At 41.7% G+C, this 13,524-nt stretch overlaps 1 protein-coding gene across 7 annotated transcripts in view; it reads left to right on the top strand.

Annotated features, from left to right (window-relative positions):
* WDR20 (WD repeat domain 20) overlaps nucleotides 1-13,524 on the top strand; it is a 66,015-nt gene that overhangs the window by 689 nt on the left and 51,802 nt on the right. The window lies entirely within an intron of this gene.

Raw genomic sequence — 13,524 nt, 5'->3', positions numbered from 1 at the left:
CCTGCTGCCGCACCGCCACTCACTATGAGCCTCTTCTGCTGTTAGCACTTGGCCGTTTCCAAAAAAAAGAAAAATCATCCGAGGGAGGCCGGCTGTCACTTGTCTCCGCGGAGGGAACCTTTCTCCTGAGAGATTGTTAAGGGAGGGGTCATCTTGTCCCTTACAGTATGGAAAGGGCTGAGGACCACACTTGGGAGTGGAGGAGATGTTTTCAGTGAACTGAGCTGGTTCTTAGGGATGCTGTATGAGCGTGCCCAGATCCATCCTCGTCCAACAAGTCAGACTGTATGTGCCCAGCAAGGGAGGGATATGCCTTAAAAGCTGCTTCACAAGAACCATTATTCTGGGCGGGCGATTTTAACAGTAATTTTGGCAAGCATGTAATCATCCTCTTAAAGTATCTCTTTGAAAGAAGCAACTTATTAGAACTTTTCTTTCATTGGCTACGTAACTGTGTTCTCATTGAGAACTGCTTACTTTTGAGATACGCCGTCTGGGAGTTCACTCTTGGAAAAATGAGGAAATTAATGCCCCCCCCCCCCCCGCCACCTGGGCGTGGGAAAAGGTGTTAACAGATTAATTTATAAATGGTCAGTGTGAAAATAAATTGTATGTATTGAAGGCTGAACGTTTCCCCGGATATACTGTATCCAGAAGCAGTGGGTTTTTGCTTGGTTACAGGATCTAGGAACGTGGCAGTGGTATCTAGGTGGAGCAGGTTGTCTCATTTGTTCCCGGTGAGCCTATCTGTTAGTGTTTGCGCTAAGTGTACTACTGTGTTTGAGGTATCCTGTTATAAATTACCGCAGGGAAATCGCTTGACTTTGTTCTTTTGCAGAATTGGAAAAGTCTGAAGTAGTTAGTAGTCTAGGAGTTGAAGTTTTTAGTCCTACCCTCAACTTTGTCACTGACTTGCTGGGTGACCTTTGACGAGTTACTTAACTTCTATCTGCAGCTCTTTAAAACAGAATATTGCAGTACAGCTGTTGTGCAGTATAGCTATTGTGATTTTTAGTATTATGACTATAATGAACTTTAAAGGCCCGAAACATTCAGTAGATGTAAAATACAGTTCAGATAAGCGTTAAGAGCATCTGTCACACAGGAGCGTTTATCTTGATATTGATGCAGTGACTGAAAGGATCAGCTTTTTCTCTGAAAATAAGTTTAGAATTTTAAGTTGTTAAATTGATTTACAAAAAAATTTAAAAGTGCCTAAAGCTAAATATATTAAGTTACTAGTGTAAACATTACCTTAAAAAATTTTTTTTTCTTTTAAAGTATGCTATTTTTGAAGCATTCTAGTGGCAAACTGTATCTGTACCTGGTAGCTCTGGTTTGTATCATAAAAATAGGTCTCTTGCCTGGAAGTATCATAATGGTGCCTACTTTTAGTCCTACTCAATGAAGGATGAATTAGGAGATCTTTTCAAAACTACACCAAAAAATTATTTTAAACAAGACAAATCTTAAACATGTAAATTTGCCTTCAGCTGTATAATTTACTTGAGCACATTAACTTTTCTGTAAAATTTCATTTTCATGTATCTACAAGATATTAATCTTGTAGATACATTTGCATTATATGTTGGACATTTAAGCTCTTTTCTAGCCACTGTAATTTTTTAAAAAAAGCATGTCCAAGAATGAGTTTGCATTTATTTTTATTTCTGAATATAAGTGATTGTTTTTATGACTCTGTTTTCTGATTTTAAAACACAACAGATACTTTTCCTTAATTAAAAAATCTTAATTAAAGGTAACCTTAAAAACTTCAAATTTTACTTTTTGGGGTTAGGAATTATAAATCTGTATTTGACATTTCGTCGTTTTGACTCTTTAAAATTTTTTCCTTTGGGGCATATGAAGTTTTACAACAATTAATCAGATTATTTACATCATTTAGAAGATTTAAAATTGGATGAATACATTCAACTTAAATCTGACTGTGGATCTTTTATTAAAGTCTAGTTGGTTTATAGTATAATATTAGTTTCAGGTGTAAGGCATAGTGAGGCAGTATTTTTACAGATTATACTCCATTAAAAGTATAAGATAATGGCTATAATTCCCTGTGCCATACAGTGTATTCTTGTGTCTTGTTTATTTTATACATCATTTGTATCTCTCATCCTGTACCTGTAACTTGCCCCTTCCGCCTTCCCTCTCCCTTTGGTAACTGCTAACTTGTTTCCTCTGTGAGTCTGTTTCTGTTTTACATAGATGTTCCTTTGTGTTATTTTTAGATTCCACATACAGTATGTGATGTCATGCAGTATTTGTCTTTTTCTGAGTTACGTCACTAAGTGATATTCCCTAGGTCCATGCACACTGCTGCAAATCTGGGTCTTCTAAAGACCTTAAATTATGAACTCTGTACTGTCATTGCTGAAAGCAAGGGTGGGGTCCTGGGGAAATAGAGTAGATGAGGAGGTAGTCAAAGACCTAAGCTGAGGAGTGTGATCTTGGCCCCTTGAAAACACAGGTCAGTTGCTAGAGCTGAAAGGGACCTTCAGTTTACGGAGTCTCACCCCTTTGGAGAAAGCCAAGGCTAGAGAGGATGTGCAAACTGTGAATCAGTTTTTTTCTCGAGGTAAAGAATTCATGACAAAGAAGCACAACTGAATCTAAACAGCTGTCTTAGTGAGAAGAGACCTATCTAGCTTTTTGGTTGCACAGATAACCGTATACTTCAAGCTCTTCAGAATTTACCCCAGCATTTTGCCCTGTGTAAGCTTATTGAATCTTCCAATCCTGTTAGGTAGATGAAGCATCATTTCTTTTTGGAACCAAAGTTCCGAGTAGGGTTTATTGTGTGAAAACATCTAGTTTTATAAATTTATTTTGCTGAACTAAAAATAATATGGACACTGATTTAATACTGAGGGTAAACTCATTGTTTCAGCAAAGATTTAAGTGACTACTATGATAATAATTCTACTCGGCAAGGTAATGTGGGATACCCAAAGACGAGTGAGACCCTGCCTTTCTCCCCCAGAACTTTCAGCTACTAGCTTTCTTTATGCATTCTTTGGTTTCCTTTTTTAAAAAAAGAGGTTTTAGGATAAAGATGCCAAGGTACTGGGCTTGTTGTACCAACTCTTTGATTTTATGGAAATCTGTTGTAGCATAAATGAGAATGCCACCACTCAGATCCCTGCTTAAACATCACTTCTCAGCGTATCCTTCTTTGAATTTCTGTCTAGATCAGTTTTCCCCATCATATGTTTTTATAGCATCCTATACTTTGTCTTTCTAGAACTTTTCTCAATTTGTAATTCTCTATCTCTTCTAGAAACAAAGCTCTCTTAGAATGGAGGTCTTTCTGTTTTCTCTGTCTTCCTACATGAAGTAGACCCCTACAGTTAAATTTGTTGAGTGAATGACTGGGTAAAGCGTCTATGCCCATCTATGTCCTACTTTAAAAAGATGTTTAGAGACTTCCCTAGTAGTCAAGTGGTTAAGAATATGCCTGGCAATGCAGGGGCCCTGGGTTCAATCCCTGGTCCAGGAACTAAGATCCCACATGAACTGGAGCAACTTAGCCTTCATGCCACAACTAGAGAGAAGCCGGTGCACAGCAACAGAAGATCTTGCATGTGGCAGCTAAGACCTGATGCAGCCACATACATTAGTTTAAAGAAAGATCTTTAGGTGCTGGAAGATGTATTCAGTTTTAGGCCTAAAATTACCGTGTATCTTTAGTAGCTCATGTCTTTTAAAAGACATTTTTATTTTATTTTTTTTTAATAAAAAAAAAACAAAAAAACTTTTTTTTTTTTTTTTTTGCTGGACTACACAGCTTACAGGTTCTTAGTTCCCTCATCAGGGATTGAATTCAGGTTTCCGGCAGTGAAAGAGCCGAGTCCTAACCACTGGACTGCCAGGGATTCCCAAAATGCATTTTACTTTATTAAAAACTGACAGTACTTTTTCATATTTCTTTTTCTTTATTGTTCATTTGGCCGCACCAGTTTTCATTGCAGCAGACTGGGTCTTCCGTCTTCACTGTGGCGTGTGGGATCTTTAGTCGCAACCTGTGAGCGCTCAGTTGCAGCACGTGGGATCTAGTTCCCTGACCAGAGATCACATCTCGGCCCCCTACATTGAGAGCCACCAGTCTTAACTACTGGGCCCCCAAGGAAGTCCCCTCAAAAGATGTAATAAATTTGTTAGTTGGTAACAAATTTCTCTCTCTATATATATAACTGGGAAATTATGTAGCAAGAGACAGTAAAGTGGTAGAAAGCACCAAATGGTGCAGGTTACTTTTGATTTGCTTCTGTCAAACCATGTTACCTACCAGACCTATGTGCTGTCAGACAACTTTTCAAATTTTTAAAAAATATTTTATTGAAACATAATTGATTTGCAGTGTTGTATTAGTTTCTGGTATACAGCAAAATGATTCAGTTATACATATATGTCTATATACTTTTTCATATCCTTTTCCATTATGGCTTATTATAGGCTATTGAATCTAGTTCTCTGTGGAGGACCTTGTTTATCCTAATTTATGCCTTCTCGACCCCCCTTGTAAAATATTAGTTTGTTTATGGTTGCTCTGGGTCTCCGTTGCTGTGCGCGGACTTTCTCTAATTGCTTCAAGCAGGGCTGCTTTCTAGCTGCGGTGCTCTGGCTTCTCCTCCTCCTCTTTTTGCAGACCACAGGCTCTGGGTGCTCAGGCTTTAGTACTTGCGGCTTGGAGGCTTACAGCATGTGGAATCTTCCCAGACCAGGGATGGAACCCATGTCTCTGCCCTGCATTGGCAGGCAGATTCTTAACCACTGGGCCACCAGGGAAGTCCTCCTTCTTTTTAAATTGAATCAAACAAGTATTTAAAGCTACACTCAGAATTACTTAACATTCGAAGCAAAGAGCCTTTACATTTTGCCCGCCATCTTAAGCTTAATTCTGGGCCATCGATGTACTGTCCAGAGATTGAAGCAATTCTTACAAGAGATGAAAAGTAGAATTAGATGGTATCCAAGGCCTTTTTGGTAAAGAATCTGCCTGCAATTCAGGAGGCCAGGGTTTGATCCTTGGTTTAGGAAGATCCCCTGGAGAAGGAAATGGCAACCTACTCCAGTATTCTTGCCTGGAGAATTCTGTGGACAGAGGAACCTGGCGGGCTGCAGTCCATGGGGTCACAAAGAGTCGGACTAAGTGACTGACACACACGCAAGGCCTTTTCAGTTCTTAAGATTGTATGATTCCGTGCCCAATGATTTTTGAATGAAAATTTGTCTTTGATTGGGGAAATGTCTTCCTGACTTGGTTTCATTGACTACTTTTTGAATGGGAATTGGGAAGAGTGGGGTGTGTAGTGAAAGCAGGTTGAACATACAGTGATTCTAGGTCTTTATTGCTAGAAAAAGCTTGGGTACTCACCATGCTGAGATGAAGCTGGGGTCAGAAGGTCAGTTAATAATAATAGCCAAAATGTTTTTTGAGATGGAGTTATCCAGGAGAGTTATGGGTTGACTTGAGAGACAGTGAGTGTTCCGTATAGGAAATATCAAAGTCTCTTTGTCAAAGACTGCAGGACCACCTGTTGGTGACCAGGGGATTCATGCTTCATGTGGGAGGGTGAACTACATGCCTTTTAAAGCTTTTTATCCACAGACTAGTTTTAGATACTAGATTGCTCTAAAGAAGGTCATGTTCACACCCTTCTCCCCATTTGTATTTTCACACCATTCTGCTCCCCATTTATTATTTAGAAGAGGCTTAGAAGTTCAGAATTTTTTTATATCAAATGCACTTTGAGAAATCTTATACTTAGTTTAGTAGGGCACATAAGGAATTGAATGGAAATCTTTTTTTTCCCCCATTAAGGGCCACTTAATGACTTCTGAAGTATTCATATAAAGATTAATTTGACTATAGAATCGTCTATACTGAGGGTGAAGCATGTTCGTTTATCGCCTAAAGCAGGCTTGAGAAACTTGCATGTGATACCTTGGTTCCCTTGGCCTTGAAGAGGAGGATGGTGCTGATACTTGGAGAGGCTCCATGGGTGGATGTGAGCCGTGGTGAGACGCTCCCAGAGCGTGTCAGTGAGAGCCAGGAGCTAGGATGAGTGTCGTTCTTTCAGCAAATATCTGTGGGGCGCACCTCCCAGATACGTGGTGCTAGATCTGTCTTTGTTGTCATTCAGTCGCTAATTCACGTCCAACTCTTTGCGACCCCATGGACTGCAGCACGCCAGGCTTCCCTGTCCTTCACTCTTTCCAAGAGTTTGTTCACACTCATGTCCATTGGGTCAGTGCTGGGCGTAGACAAAGTCTATGCCCTCAAGAAACTTACATCACCTATATGTATTATTGTTGAGTTAATCATCTAGTAATTTCTAGTGTTTATTGTATACTGGTAAAAAACTTGAGCAAGAATCAAAACGTAGTGGATTTTGTCGCTGACTAGTTTGGCTATAGGCCTAAAGAACCTCATTTTTAAAATAAATGTAAAGATTTTCATAGTCTGGTATTGTCTTAGAGACCATTTTAATTTATATCTCAGCTAGGTTAGTTTGTGTAGAAATATGAAATGTGGTCCTATTTGTTAGGAATAGACATCAAAAATAGAAATAACTTTATTTGGTAGACATTCCCAATTTTCATTTTCAGTGCATTTAAAATATCAATGACAGGTTATCCTCTGAACATCTGACATCTGTTTTTCATAACAGAGTACAAGATGTGTCTTGTTTTGAAAAAAATAATCCTCATTCATCAAGCGTTTTTTGCTGAATTGCTATATACAAGTTACTACTATCTCTCGTGGGTGACGTGAAGGTAAATTAAGATACTTGCTATCTGTACGGAGCTTGTATTTTTGTCTTGATGATTGTAGTAGAAGTAGAAAGTGTGTGTTCGTCTCACGGCATGAGCAGCACACAAGTCCGATGGGTTCAGGGGCGAGGGTGACGTGGGGGAGTCTTTCTCTGCCTAGGGGAAGAATTCTGGGTTGGTTTTCACATAGATGATTGGGCCTGAAATGTGGTGTACGGATCACATTTTTGTAAATTCCAAAATGTGTAGCCTTGTATTTCTGATTTCAGAAATGCTTTGTCTTTACTTCTCATTGACCCTTAGTTGGCAGTTACTCTTACCTTTTCTAACCCTTTCCACTTATTTGTTATTATTACTTTAAAATTTTTATTGGACTATAGTTGACTTACAGTACTTTGTTTCAGGTATTCAGCAGAATGGATGTGTTACACATGTATCCGCTCTTTTTTAGATTCTTTTCCCAGATAGGCCGTTACAGAGTATTGAGTAGAGTTCCCTGTGCTGTATAAAGAGTCCTTAACTAGCTGTGTTATATTTGGTAGTGTGTATATGTCAATCGAAATCTCCCAGTTTATCCTGCCCCCCAGTCTTACCTTTCAGCATTTTTACCAACTTCACTGCTTCTCTGACAATTGGTAATTTGGAAACTGAGTAATGTTGGTTCTGTTTTGTAGTATGGAATTTTAAACAGTAGGGTAGATGGTATTAATACTAAAGTCAAATCAGCCTGTGCTACATTAAAAAAATTATATTGTTTTATTTTGTTTTTTATGTAGTATAGTTGCTTTACAATGTCGTTAGTCTTTTTGTTTTTCATTTTAATTTTTTGGCTCTGCTGGGTCTCTGTTGCGCTCTCTTACTGCCCTGAGCAGGGGCTGTTCTTCAGTGCGGTGCTCAGGCTTCTGGTTGCAGCGGCTTCTCTTGTTGCAGAGCTCAGGCTCAGTTGTGGTGCACGGGTGTAGTTGCTCCGCGGCATGTGGAATCTTCCGGGATCAGGGATCCAACCAGTGTCCTCGGCATTGGCGGGCGGGTTCTTATCCCCTGGGCCACCAGGGAAGTCTTGTGCTACATAACTGTAGATTTTTATGAGAAAGAAGCAAGAACCATTCATGAGGAAGGAATTTTAAAGGTTTTTATATTTTAAAATTAAGAATGGGAATATTTTTCACATATTTTCAAGTAACCATATTGTAGTTTATCCCTGTGACATTAAGCTGTTTTTCCGTCGGTTGGTTCATAGCCAGGCTCACCATTGTAGGGGGTGGGGTGGAGTGGGGTAGGTGGGGTGTGTGTGTGTATGTGTGTTCCTGCTACAACAGAACTGGTCCAGGTGCTCATTCTCTACTTTAATCTTTGCTTCAGAGGCTCTGTCTTGTCTTAATGTTTCATTTAATAAATGTTTGAGTGGTTTTAGGGGCTTTCTTGGTGGGTCTGGTGGTTGAGACTCCGAGTTTGCACTGCAGAGGATGTGGGTTTAATCCCTGGTTGGGAAACAGAGATTCCACATGCCTCGTGGTGCTGTCAAAAAAAAATTTTTTTTTGAGTGGTTTTATGTGAGAAGCAGTATACTGGACTCTGGGAAATCAAAGATGTGTAAGTTGATCCCTGAGCCCAGGAGGATTATCATCCAACCAAGGAGACAAGATACTCACACACTTCCTCTTTCAAGATTCCAGTGCCTGCTCTACATTGTTGTTGAGACTGAACCTCTGTGGTCAGGGAGCTGACAGTCCAGTAGGAGGATAAATGGCTGTTCATTCATCTAATATGTAATGGACCTGTAAGCCCAAAGACAAGTAAGACATGGTCCCTGGCCTAACATGACCGTAACCAGGTGTTAAGATTGATGAACGAGTGGTGGTGAGATGTATGGTGTCTGCTATTTTAGACAGTATTCACTTACTGGGGCTCTTCTTTTTTATGGCTACAGTGTGAGGCTTGCAGGGTCTTAGTTCCCTGGCCAGGGATTGAACCCCAGGCCCTTGGCACTGAGAACACAGAGTCCTGACGCGACTGGACTGCCAGGGAACTCCCTGGGGCTTCTTAATCTGATCAGAATTTAGGAGGTATGTCAACCTAGATGGGGAGAAACATTTTACATCTTAATTTTTAACTGAACTTCTAACTGAGTTCTAATGTGCTCTTCAATTATGAACATGGGCAACAAATCACGTAGTAACAGACCTGTGACTTATCACCAGTGAAAACCACAGGTGTTTGCATATCACATTATGGCTGTTGCAGAATATCAAACATCATTTATACTCATCACTACTTTGAAATTACAGTAGTTAGTGGATCTGCTACTAGAACCCGTTATTCAATGTGAAATAAACTTTAAAAAATCCTAAATTTGTTTAATATAGTATTACTATTAATATAATCGATCTCTTTGTCATCTTTTTTTTTGGATCTTCGTTGCAGCGCACAGGCTCCTTGTTGCCGCGCGTGGACTTCGCTCTGGGGGTGGCGTGTGGGCTTCTCGTTGCAGTGGCTTCTCTTGTGGAGCGTGGGGTTTAGAGCTCGTGGCTTGGGAGTTGTGGCTCACGGGCTTAGTTGCCATGGGGCATATGGGATCGTAGTTCCCAGATCAGGGGTTGAATCCATGTCGCCTGTGTCACAGGCAGACTTTTAACCACTGGATCACTTGGGAAGTCCCTCCTTTATACTCTTTTGTATTAAGAATATTATTATGAGGAATCCATGGTACAGAAAGTTTCAGCATCCTGAGCAGATAATCTTGGCTTGCCTTCTTCAGAGTATTGTATGTGATTAAATGTGAGGAGGGCAGCTGGTTTCTTCTGTCGGGTGAGCTTCGCTCCGTGAAGTGGTCTCTGTGGCGCCTCTGGCGGGTGGTATTTACTCAGCAGCTGAGTCTAGGATTCTGAGTCGCGGGTTTGAGTGCTGCGTTTCGTTGTCCTCCTCATGGTTCTGTGCCCTTGGTGCCCTAAATAGAGGGAGAGGTACAAGGTGGACTGTGTTTCTGTTGGCTCCTGGAGTGGATGATTACAGTGTGATGTTTCCTTGTCTCAAATGCAGTGGGAACTTAGGTTTTAACAGGCTACATTTGAACTGAATTCCGACGGGTGGACGGGCAGAAGACGGAGAGGACTCTGAACGAGGGGCCTGGGAGCCCAGCGCCTAAGGATGTGGCATTTGATGGCTCCTCCTGAAAGTGCTGAGCGGCTCCTGAGGGTTGAAGCTTGTGCAGGTTTTGGGAGGACAGGGTTATATTCCTTAGTGAGTGACGGTTTAATGTTGGGTATATCCTAGCTTCTAGAACTTTTAGTATGATTTTTTGAAAGTTTTTTTTTTTTTTTTTTTACTGTATTTTCATTCTTTTGATACTGCTTCTGCAGGAACGGATTAGTCCTGTTTTAGTTAGTCCTTACAGTTCCTGGAGTGTTATCCTCTTCCAGGACTCAAGCCATCAGATCGTGTCACGCCAGCCCTCATTGGACTCTCCCCACTTTCCTTCGGTTCTCAGTGATTCTAACTCCTGCCACCCTGCTGCTCTCTCCAGCACACTCCTGTCTTAAATGCTGTGACTAGTAGTTTTAACTCCCTTTGCCCACACACTCTGTTCTATCCCTCATTGAATCCAGTTCTACAGCAGTCATGTTGTTATTCCCGCCATCTTGAAAAAGGAAGGGAGAACCCTTTCTGGCCCCCACCCACTCCCTACAGGTTATTTGCCTGGGGCAGCTTGTTGTTGTTCAGTCGCTCAGTCCTGTCCAACTCTTTGTGACCCCATGGATGGCAGCATGCCAGGCTTTCCTGTCCTTTAGTATCTCACAGAGTTTGCTCAGACTCATGTCCATTGAGTCAGTGGCGGCATCCAACCACTTTATCATCTGTTGTCCCCTTCTCCTCCTGCCTTCAATCTTTCCCAGCATCAGGGTCTTTTCCAATGACTCAGTTCTTCACATCAGGTGGCCAAAGAATTGGAGCTTCAGCTTCAGCATCAGTCCTTCTGGTGAATATTCAGGCTTGATTTCCTTTAGGATTGACTGGTTTGATCTCCCAGCAGTCCAAGGGACTCTCAAGAGTCTTCTCCAACACCACAGTTAAAAAGCATCAGTTCTTCAGTGCTCAGCTTTCTCTGCGGTCCAGCTCCCACATCTGTACATGACTACTGGAAAACCATGGCTTGGACTATACTGACCTTTGTCGACAAAACAGTGTCTCTGCTTTTAATACACTGTCTAGGTTTGTCATAGCTTTTCTTCCAAGGAGCAGGTGTCTTTTAATTTCATGGCTGCAGTAATTTTGGAGCCCAAGAAAATAAAGTCTGTCATTGTTTCCATTGTTTCCCCATCTATTTGCCATGAAGTGATGGGATCGGATGCCATGATTTTAGTTTTTTGAATGTTGAGCTTTTTTTTTTTTTTTTCCAAATATTGCTTTTTTTTTTTTTTTTTGAATTTATTTAATTGGAGGCTAGTTACTTTACATGAGTATTGAGCTTTAAGCCAGCTTTTTCACTCTCCTCTTTCATCTTCATCAAGAGGCTCTTTAGTTCCTCTTTAGTCTCTGCAATAAGGGTGGTGTCGTCATATCTGAGGTTATTGGTATTTCTTCCAGCAATCTTGATTCCAGCTTGTGCTTCATCCAGCCCGGCATTTCACATGATGTACTCTTCATAGAAGTTAAATAAGCAGGGTGATAATATACAGCCTTAACGTACTCCTTTCTCAATTCTGAACCAGTCTTGTTCCATGTCCTGTTCTAACTGTTGCTTCTTGACCTGTCTACAGGTTTCTCGGGCAGCAGAGATAAGGTGTCTGATATTCCTATATCTTTTAAGAATTTTCCACAGTTTGTTGTGATCCATACTGTCAAAAGCTTTAGCACAGTCAGTGAACCAGAAGTAGATGTTTTTCTGTAACTCTTGGCTTCTTCTATGAGTCAATGGATGTTGGCAATTTGATCTCTGGTTCTTCTGCCTTTTCTAAATCCAGCTTGAGTATCTGGACATTCTCGGTTCAGGTACTGTTGAAGCCTAGCTTGGAGAATTTTGAACATGACTTTGCTAGCATGTGAGATGAATGCAATTGTATGGTAGTTTGAACATTCTTTTGCATTGCCTTCTTTGGGATTGGAATGAAAACTGACCTTTTCCAGTCCTATGGCCACTGCTGAGTTTTCCAAATTTCCTGACATATTGAGTGCAGCACTTTCACAGCATCATCTTTTAGGATTTGAAATAGCTCAGCTGGAATTCCATCACCTCCACTAGCTTTGTTCGCAGTGATGCTTCCTAAGGTCCACTTAACATCGCACTCCAGGATGTCTGGCTCTAGGTGAGTGATCACAGCATCATGGTTATCTAGGTCATTAAGATCATTTTTGTATAGTTCTTCTGTGTATTCTTGCCACCTCTTCTTAATATCTTCTACTTCTGTTAGGTCCATACCGTTTCTGCCCTTTATTGAGCCCATCTTTGCATGAAACGTTCCCATGGTAACTGATTTTCTTGAAGAGATCTCACCCCCATTTCTCAGCTACTTCTTGGGCTTCCCTGGTGGCTCAGAGGGTAAAGAATCTGCCTGCAATGCAGGAGACCTGAGTTCAATCCGTGGGTTGGGAAGATCCTTTGGAAGGAGGGCATGGCAACCCACTCCAGTATTCTTGCCTGAAGAATCCCGGTGGACCGACGAGCCTGGTGGGCTACAGTCCGTGGGGTCGCATAGAGACTGAGCGACTAAGCTCAGCTTACTGCAAAGCTCCCCTGGTTGTCTGGACCCTTCAGAGTGCGGTTCGCAGACCAGCGCCATCGGTGTTGTCACCCGGAGCTTGTTGGGCTTCAGAACTGTGTCCCGCTCCAGACTTACCGAATCAAAATCGGCCTTTTACAAGAGTCTCTAGGTGACTCAAGGGCTTTCCTCCTGACTCAGTTGGTAGAGAATTCACCTTCAGTGCAAGAGATGCAGGTTCGATCCACGCGTCAGGAAAATCCCCTGGAGAAGGCAACCCACTCCAGTATTCTTGCCTGGGAAATTCCATGGACACCAGCGTCTGATGGCTACAGTCCACGGGGTCACAAGAGTCGCACATGACTGAGCCACTAAACCACCAGGTGATTCGTGTGCTAACTGACGTTGAAGAGGTGGTGGTCGGTACAGCTTTCTCCAGTTCTTCCACTATCTCTTCACACTTAATCCAGTCAGATTATTGTATCTTCCTGCCCTCTATTGTAAGTGTCCAATTCACTGGGATTTTTTTTTCTAATTTACTAAGTTGTGCAACTATTACTATAATCCACTTTTAATACCACAGAGATTGTTTTCAATTTTAATTTTGTGTAAGTTTCAGTTGGGCTTCCCAGGTGGTGCAGTGGTGAAGAATCTGCCTGCTGATGCAGGAGACTCAGGTTTGATCCCAGGATCAGGAAGATCCCCTGGAGTAAGAAATGGCAACCCATACCAGTATTCTTGCCTGGAAAATTCCATGGACGGAGGAGTCTGGCGGGCTGCTGTTCAAATGGGGTTGCAAAGAGTTGGACACGACTGAGCACACACATCAGATCAGATCAGATCAGTCGCTCAGTCGTGTCTGACTCTTCGCGACCCCATGAATCGCAGCACGCCAGGCCTCCCTGTCCATCACCAACTCCTGGAGTTCACTCAGACTCACGTGCATCGAGTCAGTGATGCCATCCAGCCATCTCATCCTCTGTCGTCCCCTTCTCCTCTTGCTCCCAATCCCTCCCAGCATCAGAGTCTCTTCCAA

This window comes from Bison bison, unplaced genomic scaffold, assembly GCF_000754665.1.
Source record: "Bison bison bison isolate TAMUID 2011002044 unplaced genomic scaffold, Bison_UMD1.0 scf7180017864302, whole genome shotgun sequence".
Taxonomy (NCBI): domain Eukaryota; kingdom Metazoa; phylum Chordata; class Mammalia; order Artiodactyla; family Bovidae; genus Bison; species Bison bison.
The sequence above is the reverse complement of the archived record's forward strand: the minus strand, read 5'-3'. Positions and strand labels throughout refer to the sequence as shown.